We start from the raw sequence: 18074 nt of genomic DNA on the forward strand, positions 1-18074 counted from the left end.
ATGTATCGGAAAAAGGATGTTGAGGATAGAAAGTGAGTCGGTTTGCTTATGCAAATATATGTTCATTCATTCATTGTCTTTGTTCCAGCAGAAATACACAAAGAAAGTGGCTTTTGACGTATGGTCAGTTACACTGGTGCAGTTTTGGGGCATTGCAATCAACAGTGTCACTTAAATTAGATGTCTGCTGTTTGGTCTGCGCTTCCACAGGCACCGTTGGTTTAGAAACTTATTCCTCATGAAGAAAGCAAGACAATCAGCGATTGATCTATTTTACTTGAGCAAGGGAGGCCCCGGTCGGTGTCTCAGAAAAGCACTCTGGATCCAACCACAGACGACCTCGACTCTGGCCTCCACTTGCCGCCTTTTATTGAAAACAGTTACAATACACACAAGCACCTCCCATTGTAAAACCCCCCTATGGTTACAAAAGATAAGGCACTATGTGTGTACGTGTAAGCACGTGTATGCATGTGCGAGAATGTGTGTGTAGGCGTGTGTGTGTGTGTGTGTGTGTGTGTTTGTGTGTGAGTGTGTATGTTTGTGTTTGTGGTACATTTGTGTGACCTCCTGCCCACAAAAGGATCATAAAAGCAGGAAGCAACAAACAGAACCTTCAGATAGGATGTGCCTATAATAAAACACTTCAGCCTCCCCCACCAACAAACTGGCTGGAGAGGTGGTCAGAGACAAAGGAATGTCTTTGATCTGCTGCTTGAACTAAGACTTACAAATTTAAGTAACACAATGACAATATTTAACAATTTTTTCTGTTATTTCAACACCCCAAGAAACCAGTATCAACGTACATTTCTATCCCCAGGGATTGAAATGTAAGCCCTCGGGGAAATAATTATTTGATCCCCTCCTGAATTTGTATGTTTGCTCACAAAGGAATGAGCAGTCTCTGATTTTTTATGGTAGTTTTGTTTTTAATGGATCATAATTATTTCCCCCACTGTACCTATGTGTACCTTCATAGAAAAGTTATGTATATGTTCACGTGCAGCAAAATGTACATATTTGTGTTGTAGAATTAAGTAGGAAATATCAGGAGACAAATAAAGAATGAAAATTAGGTAAAACTGAATTCTATACGCTACTCACCTCACATCATAGACATACATTTGAACCTTGCTAAGGTCTTTAAAGTTGGCTATATGTGTGAAAGATGAAAGTTTGAATACTCAGTAAAAGTATATTATGCCAGTCAATGTCCAGGTGAATTAGTCAAATTAATACTTAGTAAGAAAAGATAATAAAGACTCAGACTGCTGGCTTACTTGTGGTTCCTGTGGTATTTCAAATTAGAATGGGAGGCAGAGGGCTCAGCTTTCAGGCCCTTCTTCTCTGGAACTAAGTCCCAGTTTGGATTCAGGACTATCTCTCTACTTTATATTAGGCTGAAAAGTATTACTGTAGGCTCTCCACCTTATAATATAAACCACCTTGTGGATACTGCTGTTGTAATTTTGTGTTACATAAATAAAATCGAATTGAACTGAATGCGAATTTATCTGAAAAAGTAAGGCTGTCTTCAAAGATGCTGTACATTCCACACTTATAATTAGACTTGATTTAGTTATAATCTGGTATGGAATTTACTAATAAACATCAAAAAGTGTTTGACCAAACAAAAATGTTCAATCAGGAAAAAAGGGCTCTTGGTATGTGCACCTAATCAAGTCATTCTGGTTAATTAAAGGTTTGCATTGATTTGATCTCTATCTATGGCTGCCTCTGTCCCTTGATGTTCGTCTGACTTGAAAGTAATTTTCACTTTTATTAACACAGCCTTGCTCCTCTTTTCTCATTCTCATTTAACAGTCAAAGCTCTACTTCTGAGATCTCTTGCCTCGGCTAGCAGAGAAAGAACCATTTGCTGGAACAACACCTGTTTCCCTGTCTGTGTGGACACGGGAATCCAGCTGGGCCACAGAGAGTTTTCCACAAACACGTGAACAAGCTGAAATCCATCCATCAGTAGAAAGGACAGTTTTTGAGGAGCTCATTGGCATTTAGACCTGAGGAGTGACACTCCACGCAACCGACAGTGTCCTCAAGTGGGAAGGACTCTACTGCTCTTTGGAGCTACTACAGTAGAGGTGAGTGAGTCAGTTCAAATTGTCCTCCCTTATATGAAAACCCCTTACACTGTAGTGTAGAACAACTGTCATTTTAACTCCTATTCAGTTCTAGTGAGGCATGGACTTTCTAATAAGTCCAGTGCTTTGGGCTGGGTTTGACGGGGCAGCCAGGCTTAGCTGAAGGCTCACCCACTGAAGCACTTTCCAGCAAGAGCACTTGACAGTACCCAGTGGTGTTTGACTGTGAAAAGCAACCATATGTGAAGGATTTTTTATTTTATTTTTTTCAGATAAAAAATGGTAAGACATTTCTAGCCAAACTAGCCTGGCCGGCGAAGCAGGATGTCTGTTGCCATAGCAGCAGGTGCTAATCCATATGCATGGCTGGAATGAGCTTTTTGGGAAGGTGTGCTGAGGGAGACAGCTGTGCAAGACTTCTCTGGCTTAATACGTTTCCTGAATCTGTCATTTGGGTGGAAGTGGATGTATGGCTTTTACTCAGACTCGAGTTGAAGTTTTGTGCACGATGATGAAATCTGCTGCCATTTACGAGACAAATACCGAAATGCTGTGTATACAGTTGAATTCTTGTGGTTTTGGCTGAGCATCCTCTGTGCTGGCTATGATGTCCCACTTCTGGCAGCATGCTGAAGGTTCCAGAGCTGGAAGGGTTCTTCTTTTAGAGACATTACTGGGTTAAAATCTGTCAGTGCAGACATCGGCTCTGTACTAGTTCTGCAGGGGGGAAAGTGGAAAACTTCTTTTTCTTATTAGTTCATAAGTAAGTTTGTCATTAGATAGCAGTGTCTTTAATTATTGCCACTGAATAGTTTGGATACACATACTGAAATAATATATTAAAATAGGCTTGAATAATAACACTAATAACACAAAATTCTACCACGTTACATCAATTCTGAGAATTTCAACTTGTGCACTCCAAAGTTTGCAAATCTTAACATCCACTTTGATAAAACACAGACTGTCTGGTTATTTTTTTTAACTCAGATTATCTGTATAGTAGTTTCTGCTGGTATTCATGATATCGTGAGCAGCCAGGCAGTCATTTTCTTTGCCCTTTCGAACAGCTCAGGCTTGGGAAAGAAGTTGATTTGAAAAATGTGCATATCTAACTTTACTTAACATAAAAAAGACTATCCTGGCATGCTATGTATGTAAAGTGTGAATTTGCATTTTGAATTGCTCACTTTTAATTAAAATGATGAATGAATGAAGAGATTGGCAGCGGTGGAGTTCAGTCAGTGAATCCACACATAGTTATTCCAAGCGAATGCCTCCAGGGCTGAAAAATGAAGCCAGTGCACAAATGCCAAAACTGCAGCTCCTCGTGTGCACACTTAAGTGAAGCAAGTGAGTAAGGCAAGTTCATTAGTAGGACTGTTACAAAGTAACCCAGAATATGTTCTTGTTGGCGGTCATTTTGTTTATTAGTGGGATTGTTGCAATGACCGGTCTCACACACTTAAGACACTCTTAATTTGAAAACGGTGGCTCGTTCTTGAGCTGCTTTCAGATTTGTACAATTTTGTACAGTTTCTGAGATGTGCATTTAGCTTTGAATGGGGACCTGGGCTGCTGCTTTGGTAGTGTAGTTGTAAAGCCACCACTCATTTCGTCTTCCTTTGTAGGCTGAAGGTTATGAGTTCAAGTGCAGCAAGGGATGCTTTTCAGATTCAAGCAGCATAGAGCTATGTGCTGCATGAAATGACATTACAGTAATGTTATTGACAGTGTGTCACTACAGGGTGCAGCACTTCTCTTAAAGAGAGAAAAGAGGGGGTTTTCTCATGTCACGCCTCCCTAACGTTAGTATCATATGTAGGTTGGATCGTCACCATAGTCAGGCTGTCATGGTTTGTGGCACAATTACCACTGACTCATGTGGGACATGCAAGCCTGGACTGTTGTGTGTTGTTGGTTGGCTTAGTGGGTTAGTTCCTGCTCTAAAGCCTTTCAGAAGCTAAAGGTTCACAATTCGACCACAGTTTGCAACAATTTTTTTCACCATGCTCTCTTTCTCGTTATGAACTTACAGTATGATTAATAGAAACACACATCAATTTGGGAAATGTTTGCCACTTTATTAGGCACAAATGTTTTCACTCTACACAAACAAGCTATTTATCTAGAACGTTTTACTCCCATTGACAGCATGCCACAATCCAAATCCGCAAGTAGCTAATCCCACTGCAATTTCTCCCAGAATTGCAAATTCTAGTTAATAGTGCGAATCCCAGTATATGTTATTCACCTCTGCCATTTTGTTTATTATTATTATTAGTGGGATTGTTGCAAAGCAGCGATGCCAGTATATATTATTTGTTTCACCACAGTCTGGCTGTTCCCCTCATTGGTACACTTACCACTGCCTCATGTCTGTTTTGTCAGCGGGATGGTGCATGTCACCCCAATAGCATAGTGGGTGCATCCCTCATCCTGCACGATCTCTGGCACTTTATTAGGCATACCTGTTTTTGGTCTAAACAAACATGCTATTTATCTACAACTCTTTGCTCCCATTCACAGCATGCCAAAGTTCAAGTCCACAAATAGCTATATTGCCACCACAATTTCTTGCAGTTTATTAAGCCCTTTTCACAGACATGCAGTCACAACGTGCTAAACACAGAAAGATTTTTTAAAAATAAGAACATTAAATACCATAATAACAATTAAAATCTACAATAAGGCACAATAAACAGGTAGTTTTAAAATATATAATTATTATTTAATAAAAAATCTCAACAAAAAGCCTGTTTAAAAGCCAATAACTGGCAATAAATGATGTTTTTTTTTCTTTTTTCTTTTTGCTATTGCTGACAAATACTTTGTGAAATTGTAATATTCTATTAGTCACTAAGTTAGTTACCTAGTTACGAGTTCTCACTCTGTACAAGTCACTGACCCTGGATCCAGCAAAACAGCCCCAGACCATCACACTTCCTCCTTCATGTCTGGCAGTTGATGCCACACACTATGAAATTATCCTTTTGCCTACTCGATGTCGATCCAGTGGCGGTGTTTCAGGGCCCAGGAAAGCCTCTTTGTCTTATTCCGACGTCTTAGCAACAGGGATGGGTATCGTTTAGGTTTTATCCGATACCGGTGCCAAACCGGTACTTTTGAAATGGTGCCAGTGCTTAAACGGTGCTCAAACCGGTGCTTAAAGAATGGAAAACACAAATGTTGTCCAAAACCTCTCATGTTTAGCTGTTTTTTTGTAAAAAGATAACAATGTTAGCTTTTTCTGCAGCTATAGGGCATCTATGGTATCACTCTTGGCTGGAAGCAGTGCTTAAACAATGAAAAAAACACAAACTTTATCCAAAAACCTCTCATGTTTAACTGTTTTCCACTTTTTCTTTGGTCATTTTAGCTTTTTTGGCCAGGATGAAGGGAGTTTCTGCCATCAAACAAGAAGACAGCCGCATGTAACTACGACGGTGTTTGCTAGTTCACCTTACGTGCATTAATGTAATAACGTGGTTAGCCTACTCAACGTAAATTGCACACGAACAACATTAAGCTACTCACCCAGAGAAGAACAGCTGCTGCTGCCATCATCATCCATCATCATTTCTGCTACACTGGCAGGGCTAGGGGCCAGGACTCTCCTCTTCGGGTTCTTGGGGGATGTTGCTAACTCTGTGTCGATAACAGGCACCACACCCGCAGTAGATGTGCTCGGTGTGAGGTCTTGCAGCAAGGTGTCAAATACGGTGCATTTCTCAGCTTTTAAAAAAACACTATGCGTCGCTAAGTGTTTCATCAGATTCGAGGTGTTACCTCCTTTGCACAGTATCACCTTAAAGCACTTGTTACAGGCTGCTGAGTTTGCATCTGTTGCTGTGAAGTACAGCCAGACTTTGACCACTTCACCTTGGGCATTTTTAATCTGTAGCTCTGCTCTAAAAGAACGTACGTACCTGGGCCCGCCTACTATCCTCGGAAAGGTAAAATGATTAGCTAGAATCCAAAGTGTATGACATCTCAGAAAAAAAAGCGCCGAAATAAAGCACCGACATGTGCGCTGCTTTTCGGTCTGTTACTACCGTTTATGTCAGAACCGATACCAGTACCCATCCCTACTTAGCAATGGCTTTCTTGCTGCAACTTATCCTGTCAAAACTGCAGCTCGAAGTCTTCTCTTCACAGCTGAAACTGGGACTTACTACGACTGCTGTCGTCCTGTGAGCCACCTATCACGCTGTTAACTCTCAGAAACTTGGCCTCTGATTCAGTTGTGGCTTTGGGTCTACCAGAACTCTTCCTCTCAGAGTTTGCCACAGTTTCTCAGTACCTTTTGATGGTGAAGAGAACTGTACTCACTGACACCTTGACTTTCTTTGCAGTTTCTCTGTAGGAAACACCTACATTTTCAAGTGTTATGATGCTCTGTCTCTCTTAAATTGTTAATTGCCTTTTTCTCACCAGTTTTGTAGCAACATACAAGCGGCAACTACTTTCTGCAGTACAATACTGTCCAACTGATGGTCACCAGGGTTTGGTACCACAGTGTGTTCCAACACTGCTTTTATGCAGACAGAGGAGATTATAAGTAATCCAGAAAAGTTGGAACACCTGTAGAAATTAGTAGCACCAGCTTTCAAGGCTTGATCAACCTCCATTGCTCCAGAACAGATTTAAATTGTTAACCCATTTCGAGTTCCGTGCAAAAGGCCTTTTTGTATAATTCTGAAATGTACATTATTTTTTAGTTTTGGGTAACCTTCCCTTTTGTTTTTTGTTTTTTTACTTCTGGCAGTTCACCACTTACCTTTCTACCATTTCAGGGTATTCATCGGACTTAAACGACTTGAATTGCAATAAATAACTTTTCAGAAACTGCTGATCTACTGGGATTTTCCCAAGCTACCATCTCAGAGAGCTGGCTGCAGAGTCCAAAAAAGAAAAAAATATCCAGGATGTGAGTTGCAGATCTCTGGGCAACTGTACCTGAACGGACAACATGTTGACTTTGACGCAGACGGGTTACAGCAGCAGAAGACCACATGGGGTGCCGCGCCTGTCTGCTAAGAACACAAAACTGAGGCAACACCAAAATTTTACAACGCAAAATCTAAGGACATAAGCACATGTAAATATTTAATACCTAGAAAAACTCAATGTTTCTTGACTGACATCATCTCTCATTTTATCTAATAATAGCCTTTGATTGTGCTTGAAATTCTCTCCTTCACAGCTATTTAATGAAAGACTCCAAAATCCAAGGCAAAAACTCACTGAGATAAAAAAAAAAAAACACCTTAAATTGCAACCTTGGCAACACCACCTCTGGTGTTACATATTTCACATTAGAGTGACACTAATACCCAGTAATCCTTCCTGGCCGTGTTCAACAACAGATCCGTTTTATATCTATGAACATCAAGTCTCATCAAAGCTGAAATATGTCAGCATCAGTGTAATAACAGCTTAATTCTGATCAGATTTGCCTCTGAGCTGATCTGACTCAGGCTAATTATTTGTAATTTCAGATGTTCTTCCACACCAAACAGAAAACTATACCTATATTTATGTGAGCATTCTCTGGTCCTTTGATGCTGTTTTCCCAAAACGCACAATTTTGGCTCTGTGTTCACATAGTAAGATGGCTGACTTCTAATAAGTCTGTCCTCAGTTATGTTGTTCTTTACAGAGCTTTATTCATCATTTAGTTCTCATGAAATGCTAAACTTAACCAACCCTAGTGCAAACTTGAGCATTAAGATTACTTAATGCAGTCTCTAAACAGCTGCATTTATTTTGGAGAAAGGTAAAACTGACTTTTTTTTGGAAAAATATGAATAGTTTTTGACATTTGAGAATGATTAGATTCATTGTTAGATGATTATAAAGACTTAATAGAACCATGTAATAAAAACTAAACTTTTGACTGTGTAGGGTTAGAGTTCAGGTTGAGGTCATCGCTCATGTGGAATGATACTTTAATGGGTCAATTTTTTGACAGCATTGCTGATATTGAAATTAGCTATTAACTACTAGCTTTCTTAGTGTATCACTGAGACGCCATCAATGATTTTTTATTAATTCTTAGAATTCTGGCCCTTTGACCCAATTCGTGCGAGTTTTAATACAGTCAAGAGGATAATTCAGCCTGAGCTGCTTAAAAACTCAGACACGTAGGTGTTACTAAATTCTTTCCTGCTTCCTTTTATTTTTACCAAAGGTTCGAATATGTTGGCTGAACCTTTCACACAGTTTTAGCATCAAGAAACAACCGGGTGTTTTCCTTTTCTTTAACATTCAGAGCCTTTTTCCCATTATTGGTTTCTCTGTTGTGCTCTGCGCAACTGAAATCATAGCACATTTTTCAGCTAACAACTGTAATGAAGCTGGTGGTAGGGCCTGTCACTTAGAAGCATGAATCTTTTTTATGTTTTTGAACTGCTGCATAATTTGGTTCTTGCAACCTACATAAAATTTCCGTTGCATTTTCATGAGACTATTATTGCGCTTTTTTGTCATTTTCTGCAAAATAAAAAATGTATACATGGCTTAAGGCCAATATTCAGTGATTCATTAACATGGATGCGAGGAATTTATGTCAAATGCACCTCGTGTAAGCAATAAATTAATTTCGACTGCAGGGATTTTAAAAAATAAAAACAACCAAATGGTTCCTCTTAGGAAAAAAGTTAACTCATGTTTGTGTGAACTGCAGTGCAGACAATTGTGATCTGCCTGATCTTTTTAGCATTCACCATGTTGTGTGATCCTGATGTGACTTGATTGAATAGTTTATCCTCCCAGAGCCAGAGGTTAGTTTACTCAGTGTTCACCTTGAGCAGTATACAGCACGTCACCAATTATCTAACTTTGCATGTTTGTGTGCACCTGTGTGTCTGTGTTTGTGTGTGTGTGCGACCCAGTCTGTGCGAGTGCATATTGACTGTGGGCTAACTGATAGATATTTCTGTCAGGGGGAGTGCATGGGTGGCTGCATGTGGCATGTGTGTGCGTGCAGGAGTCGGAATATATGTGTGTGTTCTTGGAGAATGCTAGCTCATGAATTCTCACAGTATGTGTGCACACATATGGAAATGTACGCTGCTATGTGGCATGGGCAGAAGTACTGTGTTGTCTCTGTGTGATCGATCAGCATGAGATTGTGTGCGCTGTGTGTGCGTACTATGATTATGGTGCAGCTCTGTGAAAGAAACAAAGTGTAACTGCATATATTTCTGTGTGTTTGCGTGAAGTCAAGATCACCTCTCAAAGCCTTGCTGTTCACTTCACATCTTCCTGATCACCATGGTGATAGCTCACTCTGTCAGCACAACTGTATTTGGGGAGAAATAACTGGAGTTTGCTGATAAGGATGTCTGTGTGTGTATGTGTGTCTTGTGTGCATTATTAAAATCCTTGACAAGCCTTTTCCACCTTCTCGCTGTTTTAATCCGCTGCTTTGTGTCTGATTTTGTCTTTTTTTTCATTTCTCTTTGTCTGCATCTTTACTTTTGCTTCTTTTAAAGAAATCCCAGCACATTCTCATCCCAGTGTGACAGATACTGCTTTTTTCGTTAAATACCGCTGACATCATAGTTATAAGTACACGGCGCCCCTGGTGCCGTTACCTTGATGCACTAGAAAGATATCTGTTATGTTTTAAAGGGGCATGAAGTCTGCATTAACAGGTTTGGAGTCGTGGTGTTTCTTGAGGTCGCAGGTTTCTCAGTCAGGAGATGCCGCTTGTATGGAATATTACTTGCTTTCTCTTCACCTGCTGATTAGCTTAGTTTTTATTTTATGTTATTACTTGCCCTTCTCCTCACCAGTTAGCTTTAGGAACCAAAAGTACTTGGAATTGAAATGTAATGTTTCACAACATTATAATCGCTTTCACAGTGAAATGTACACTGAAATATTACACTCAATTTAAATCAATTTCAAGGTACAAGTTACTTTATATTGCATTCAAATGACCCCCTGTGAGCAAGTGCTTTGGCTACAGTGGGAAGAAACAGGAAAACAGGAGTACAGTGAAGTCATCATCATGTTCAAGGAAAAGGGACAGGGATAGTTTAGTAGGTAGAGTGGGGGCCCCATGATCGGAAGGTTGAGGGTTCGAATCCACTGAATGGCTACCCTGAGGTACCCCTGAGCAAGGTACTGTCCCTACACACTGCTCCGCAATGGCTGCCCACTGCTTCACTGAGTGAATGGGTTAAATGCAGAGAGGAATTTCCCCATGGGGATCAATAAAGTATACATTATTATTACATTTATTAAAAAGGTTTGGGATGATTTGTGCTTCGTGACATGGATTGTTAGCCTGCTGGAGGCCATCAGAAGATGGGTATACTGTTGTCATAAGGGATGGACGTGGTCAGCAACATTTCACAGGTACACTTTACTGATTAAATGATGCTTGATTAATACTAAGGTATGTCAAGAAAATATACCCCCAGACCATCATCCCATACACCAGCATAACCAGTGGGAACCATTGATAAAAGGCAGACTCCTGCTACAGCTGCTGCTGTAGCCCATCAGCTTTGAGGTGTGGTGTGTTCTGCATTCAGACATGCTCTTCTGTACACCTTGCAGTCTGGCCATTCTCCTCTGATGTCTGGCGTCAGCAAGTCATTTTCTGCTAGAGAACTGCCGCTCACTGGATATGTTCTCATTTTTGGGCCGTTCTCTGTAAACCCTGGAGAGGCTGTGTGGGAAGATCCGAATCGATCAACGGTGAAATATTCAGACCAGCCTGTCTCGCACCAACAATCACATTCATAATCCTTTAAATCACATTTCTTCTCCATTCTGATGCTTGGTTTGAATTTCAACAGGTCATTTTGACCGTGTTTTTTTTCCCTACATGTCTCAATTGCATTGGGTTTCCGACAAGTGAAAGTTTAATAAGATGTTTGCAAATATTTGGCTGCATGTATCCAGCACTGGATATTTTCTCATACACACCTGCCATCATCATGCAGTTCTCTATGACGGCCAAAACACATAGAAAACAGCAGACGGGATGAAGACTTGTCTTTGGTACCTGCGGTACTTTCCCACTAACCACTGTTAAACAATCAGAAAATTGTTATTCTGGTTCACAGATTTGTTGTTATTAATGCTGCTGCTTCTCTTTATTCAGTGTGAGAGACAGCTTGCTAGCATTCTCTCACCATCTCCATCTCTGACACGAGATCTCTCTGGACCTCATCAGCGATGCAGTACCCACAATACCCACCCATAGCCACAAAAAACAAAAACAAAAGTCCTGTACTAGCTCATCGATCTATTTATGACTTCAATTTTTGATCTTGTTCCTGTTTGTTCTTTTATTGCTCCCCCCCCCCCCCCTCGTTTCTTTTAAATAATTAGTGCATGTTATTGTTTTCCTCTCGAGCTACATCAAGGAGTTTTTCATGTACCTACTCCAGATAAGGTCCTTTATTCTCCCCTGAAAACAACCCTAGGAGAGGCCACACAGTGACGTCATCCACACAGATGAAGGTGGCTCTCAACACTGTATGGGAAGAGCTAGTGGCTTTAGGAAAACATCAGAATTTGGCACTCCAGGAATGAAAATGGGCTCAAAATACAACTGAAAGTCACGTTCATATGAACAAGTCTTTAAATGCGACTGTTTGTCTTAACTTGAACGATGGCTTTAAGGTCCTTTGGGCGATATAACATCAGTGAAGGATGGCTGCGAGCTGATAACTAATATATCTTTAAGTTGAATGAAACTCTTGAAGAACTTTGGGAAATGCATCTTCAGTTCACTGATAGATTAACAACTCAGCTAATTTGACTGAGAAATCAATCAAACCAGTGAAGGATTGCATCCAACTAATTGGAATGCACTCAAAACAACTTAAGGACCTGGGACGTAAGCTTGAAATAATTGCTATACTTGTGCTTCCCCCTTTTCGATATCTTTGTAATCTTTTTCTTTACACGTGTATCTGCGTGTCTCTTGGTTAGACTGCTGCATTCATCATCGGCTACTCCTAATGTTGATGATATATCACTTTATGCGTATCTCCCTTTGCAGTTCTTGAAGTCATGCTTAATGAGAGGAGGTGCTAAATGTTTAAAATATTTTTGTGCATGCGCTTGCTTTAAAAGTCAGTGATTGAATAAATGTGGTCCAGGCTTTGACTAGGCAGGCTCAACAATAAGCCCTCAGGAGGTTGTGCTAATCTGATTCATCGCCTCTTCATTCCTCAGCCCATCCAGTTTCTCCCCACTCTTCTCTTCCATGCTGCCAGTCTGAAAAGTGCCAGGTTCAACCATTGCTTTTCAAACATGGGGTGAAGCTGTGGAAGTTTTCCAAACCCTTCCCCCCCCCCCCCCCACACACACACACACACACTTGTCACGGGCCAAATTTCATCAGGAGGCTCTTCTCGCTTGGCTAACTCACTCTCACTGCTGCCCTGCTTCACCTGGGATGTTCCCTTTTCCCTCCGGCCCCTTGCGGTGAGGCCCAGGTGGAGCTGGGGGGGCTTTCCTAGATCAGCCACCCTATAGTCAACCCACACATCCTGGGTACCTTCCTGCCATGTGGCGCGCCTGTTGAAAGAGAGGTAAGGCAGTACAGAGGAAAGGGGAGCCGTGTGCATTAGCCATGCTAATCTCGTTAGTGCGGCCATGATTGAATCCTGTAGGAATCTGCCACTGCTGCCAAGAGACACGCAGGAGCTTGTTTATTATTAAAGGGTTTGCTCTGTTGTAGGGAATGGAGAGGCTGGGGAAGGAAAGACAACAGATAAAAAGAGGAAGAAGGAGAAAGACAGAGAGACTAACGAAATATTGTAAGATGCACAATGATATGTTGGAAGAGAATCAGATTTAACCCCTTAACACCAAGTGTATCATATTGGACTTTTTGAGTCGAGTCTTCTACATCATTATGTGATTCTCAACACTCTTTATATTTTAAGGCAGAGGGCCTACAATAATACAGTAAAAAACTGACCACCTATGAGCAAGCACTTGGCAAGAGTGGGAAGGAAAAACTCCCTTTTAAAAGGAATGAACCTCCAGCAGACCCAGGCTCAGGAAGCAGCAGCCATTTAATGTGACCAGTTGGGGTGAATGGAGGGAGGCAGGAGAAAATACACACTGTGAAAGAAAGCCAGAGATGAATAATAACTAATATTTAAATGCAGAGATGTCTATAAACACACAGAGAGTAAAAACTGTTTGTCTCCTGTTTGTCTTTAAAGTAAACCCCTCACTAAGCCTACAGTCTGAGAGCTCTGTTTGGGTGACAAAGAAAAAAAACCCACTAAGGGTGTTTTCACATATATATTTCATTTATTCTGGTCTGAATCAGTTGATGAGTTCACAATCTTTTCTCTGTGGTTTGGTTTCTTTTCACACAGAGAAAAATCAAAGTCAACTCCAAGTGAACCAAACACAAGTCGCTACAAACCACGTGAGAATGTTCAGCCAGACGTGTCTGCGGTGTGACACAGGAACAAGGTGCTGAGTTCTGGACTATAGGACACATGGAGAATTTACATTCATTTCACAGCTAGTTGGTAGCCAGTATAGACCTTTGCACATCTTGCTGCATCCCAGAATGCAAAGCACATGTTGCTACAGGACGTTTTCTAGCTCAAACTTGCAACTTTCACTGGGTAGTTGGTTTGAATCGAGGTCAGACCATGTTCACACGATGAATGACCACCACTGGAGTTCATATGGAACCACACCAAAACCACCTCCTCTAAATGCACTCAGTGCGGTTGTTTTGGTTCACACCTGAGTGCAATTACTGTGTTCACACCTGTGCAAGCAAACCTCACCAAAAGGGAAAACACCTGAGTTCCAGTTTAAGCTGAATAAACACCTCAGTTGTGAAAACACCCTTAAAGAGAGCAATGGAAAGAAATGCTCACTGAAACAATATAAAACAGCCTTATCAGGACAGAAGGGAAGCGTGGCTGAATATGCTACAAGCTAGCCACAAGCACTGAAACCATGGCAGGAGAATATGAGATGGGGGAAAAACCAATCTTCTGCTGCACTCAATGGATGCAATGAAAATGCAGTACAAGCACACGCAGCATGTTGATGCTTACACTCGACAAGCACAAAGCTTAATATGAAAGACGGAAATAATCACTTGGCTTTAGGTTACAAAGAAAAAATTGCAATCGACTGATGAGAGGAGAGGCCAAATGTGAGATAAAGTTGATTAAAAATGGATTTATTTTACTTTTGGCATTTTATCTTGCTCCCTGATCTTTTTATTCTTTTTTCCTGTCACATAATGACTGCTCTACCGTATTAGTCTCCCTTGAGGAACCGCACAAGGTCTTTTTTTAAGCCTCGACAGGCACCTTCCATGTAAACATATACCTGTCAAACAAAGGCTTAACTTCCCACTTGTTCACATCCAGCCCATCCTCCTTTAGATGTTGTAGTCCTTAAAAACATCCTTCTCTTTTCCCTCCCTTTTGCCAGTGAACATGTCTTTTCTTTCTCTTTCTTCTTCTTCTTTTTTTGCAGCTGTCCATGACTATTTTTCTCTCAGTGCTGTCATGTCTTTTCTTCACCCTCTTTCTCGATCTCCCAGTCCCCCGTCTCCACTGCCTCTCCCAGAGGAGTAACATTTTGTTTTTGCTGCTGCTCCAGTGACTTCCACCCCTTGAGTTTTGGAATCATTGTCTAAACAGACTGTTGTTTTATTGTCTATGGTTCGTTGGTGTCTGGGACCCCGACAGCTTTACTTACTGTTGCAGTGTTGTCTGAGAAATTTGTTTGCATATGTGTGTGTGTGTGTCAGAGAAAGTCAGTGAGTTGGCACTGTACTTATACTGTTTTCCTCTGTTTGTTATGATATTGCTCATTAAAGACCGAAAGTCAGAATCTGATGACAAGGCCATTTAATGACTCTCTGGCAGCCTAAATTCTGCTTCCTCTTTTGTCCTGATTGTTTTCTGAGGTGATTTAAAGAGTTTTTAATGGTTTGTTTATACCGATATGGGGTGTGTACCCTATAGCCCAGTGTGGCGTGTATACCACAGCTACTATGTCACTCTACCAACAGTGAAAAAAAGGATCCTTGCAACAAAAGGATCTTTTCTTTTTAATACACTGACACATGGATAGAATGCTGCTGTCGCTGTTGGAAGCAAGGCACTGCCTTCAACAGACACACTGGACTCACTCAGAATTTCTTTTCTCTTCTAAAAGTTGTCAGGTCCGTGCTGTTTAATGCACGTAAAGACACTATCTAGTTGTAACACACATAGCTGGTATTTTATAGGAATTATAGTGGACACTATGTTACCACCATTGACATGTTAGCAGAAGTAAACAGTTTATATACACCATTGCTCAGTTTTAATGCAAATATTTAGTAAAGGAATGAGGTGCATGGGGATCTGAAAGCATATGAAATCTTGATATTTTGCTGGGGGAATAGGAAATATTTAAAGTTTATACAACAAGCTTGAATGCATAATATTTGGTATGATAACCTTTATTTTTCAACATAGCCTGCCTCTCTTTAAGTAGTCTTCAGGAAAACTTCTCCAGGATTGTTGAAGGACATTCAGAGCTCTTCTTTGGATGCTGGCTAGCCTTTATTCCAGTCTTTATCAACATGATCCAACACTGCGTCAATAATGTTGTGGACCAGGCTCTGGGGAGGCCAATCTATAATTGATAATGTTCCACTGTGGGGAGTTTTTCTTGCTTTCTTTTTTATTTGACGTCCTTCTATTCCTGTGTCTTACCCATGCTACCCCCCTCTTTCTTAAGCCTCTAGTACTTGCTTGCTCTCTGCCCTGGGCATGCCTGGCACTCAGTTTATTTGCTTAGCCATGTTGTCTTGTCACAATCACCATCCAAATCGCTTTAATGCCAAAGACATGTGACACAAGCCAGGAATTTGCCCTGCTGGACTGGTGCAACACTGTTCAACAGACATCGCTTAGATTTTTCTGATTCATCCTTCGTCACACTGCTCTTTTTCTTTTTCTTTCATTTCCATGGTCCTCGATCTCCCGACTTCTTAGCCTTACCACTTTACCTTGTCTCTTCTGATTTACTTCACTTTGTCACACAAATGACCTTTTGTTGTATCTCTGACTCTCTGTCTCATCCTTTTGGCATTGCTGTTTCATTTCCTCTCTATGGTTGTCTCCTGTATCTCAAGAGTATTGTTGAATATCTTTCATTCTTTTTCTATAATTAGAACAAGTTTATCTGTCTTATATCTGGGCCACAGCCTTGCGATTATGTAACTGAAGGGGTTCCAACCTCCAGTCTTGTGAAGACTTCTCAGGTCTTTATTTCTTAAAAAAAAATGAAATATAAGATAAGAAGTTTGTTTCACCTTGCTTTCATTTTTTCAGATTTATGAAGCTGGTTTTCATGTGGAGTTTGCTGTAGTCAGGTATATCCATAAATATATTAAAGAAATCTGGCATTGAAAAGTTTAACCTGACAGTTACTTTGGCGAGAATTGCACCAGTGGGTGTTCACCGCCAAAAAAGAGGAAATGAAAGGAGGAAATGTCAAAACAATCAATTATAGCATCTTTAAATAGTCTCACAAAATTATCAGAAAAAAGCCTCATGCACGTTTTCGAGCTGGGATGTGATTGTTCAGCCTTCAGGTCTTATGGATCGGCAGAGGGAGGCTTCCATAGATTAGGGCTGTGGTCTGGCGTATCCCACAGATGCTTGATTGGGGTAGGACGTTGCGGCGTTTAAAGGCTGGGTCAATGAATCTGGCTCTTTGAATTGCTTTTTGTTTTTTTAAGCAACTAAATGATTCATTCAAATATTAAAAAAGGTGCCTAACGCAAGGGAACAACCAAGGGGTGCTGTATTTACACATAACAGAAAGACTTATTTTAACTTCTAGCTTTAGTCACTTTCTTACCAGCAGCTTGTCAAATTATTTGGTTCCACTACTAAGAGCAGAAACAGGATGTGAGAGATTCATCTGGCCTCAGGACCACTGGCGGGTTTTGATTCAACATGCAAATACCATCTGGAATGTGTTTGATCAGCAATTACTTCATTTTTTAGATTGCCACTGATCCCAAACACACTGCCAATTCAGTAGAAGCATAACTGGACAGAAGACTGTTGGACATGGATTGGCCTCCCCAGAACCAGGACCTCATTATCATTGACGCAGTGCTGGATCTGTTCACACAGAACAGAACAAAAAAGCAGCCAACATCTAAAGAAGAGCTTTGAATGTCATTGAAAAACCCGGAGGAACTATTAGTGAAACCTACTTAAAGAAATTGCAAGCTTCTGTAAAAGAGTTGAGGCTGTGGTGATTTTACCAAATATTAACTTTAGAGCTCATTAGAATTTTACAAACTCTGTTTTTCCTTTTTATATTCCAGGTATGTTTGCACAAGTCTGAATTAAGTCTATCACAGTAATTTCTTTTCACATCAGTGTGTAGCAAACATCTCGGTGTGCAGACATTTCAGGGATTCTCTTGAATTTTAACTACATTCTTTTATTGTTTTGACCTTATTTTATTTATGGCTTCAGTCTCTCTCTCTCTGTTTTCACAATGTCTATTCTTGTCTCTCATGTACTCCATCTTCCTCACCTTTCTCCTCCCACCCAATTCCTCATTTCATCTTTCTTCCTGCTGTCTCTCGTTTCTACGCTGCCATAATTTTTCCTCACCCCCTCCTACCCTTTTCACCCTTCTCATTTTCTCCACACCCTTATTTTTCTCTCATCTTTTAACTCTCTGACTGGTTGGTAATTCATTCATCCAGCCAGGCGTTAATTCACATCAGCATAATAATTCACCAAGTGTTCTTCCTCGCTCTCTTTTTTCCCATCTTTTTCCATCCCTGTCTCATTTCATACGATGCATTAGCTCCTATCTATGGTGCTAATCACTAAACCCGTACTGTCCTTTTCTCATGAATTCCAGGCACATGCATACTTCAGTAAAGTTCATTAATGAGATTGTAAACATGTTACCCACTGC

General features: G+C 40.6%; 1 protein-coding gene across 1 annotated transcript in view; it reads left to right on the forward strand.

Annotated features, from left to right (window-relative positions):
* LOC101463716 (protein phosphatase 1 regulatory subunit 29-like) overlaps positions 1–18074 on the forward strand; it is a 321443-nt gene that overhangs the window by 108311 nt on the left and 195058 nt on the right. The window contains exon 3 of the mRNA XM_014411477.3: positions 1828–2105. The gene's annotated coding sequence lies outside the window, so the exon portion shown is untranslated. The remainder of the gene's footprint in view (positions 1–1827; positions 2106–18074) is intronic.

The sequence above is a fragment of the Maylandia zebra genome, linkage group LG6, assembly GCF_041146795.1.
Source record: "Maylandia zebra isolate NMK-2024a linkage group LG6, Mzebra_GT3a, whole genome shotgun sequence".
In the NCBI taxonomy this organism is placed as follows: domain Eukaryota; kingdom Metazoa; phylum Chordata; class Actinopteri; order Cichliformes; family Cichlidae; genus Maylandia; species Maylandia zebra.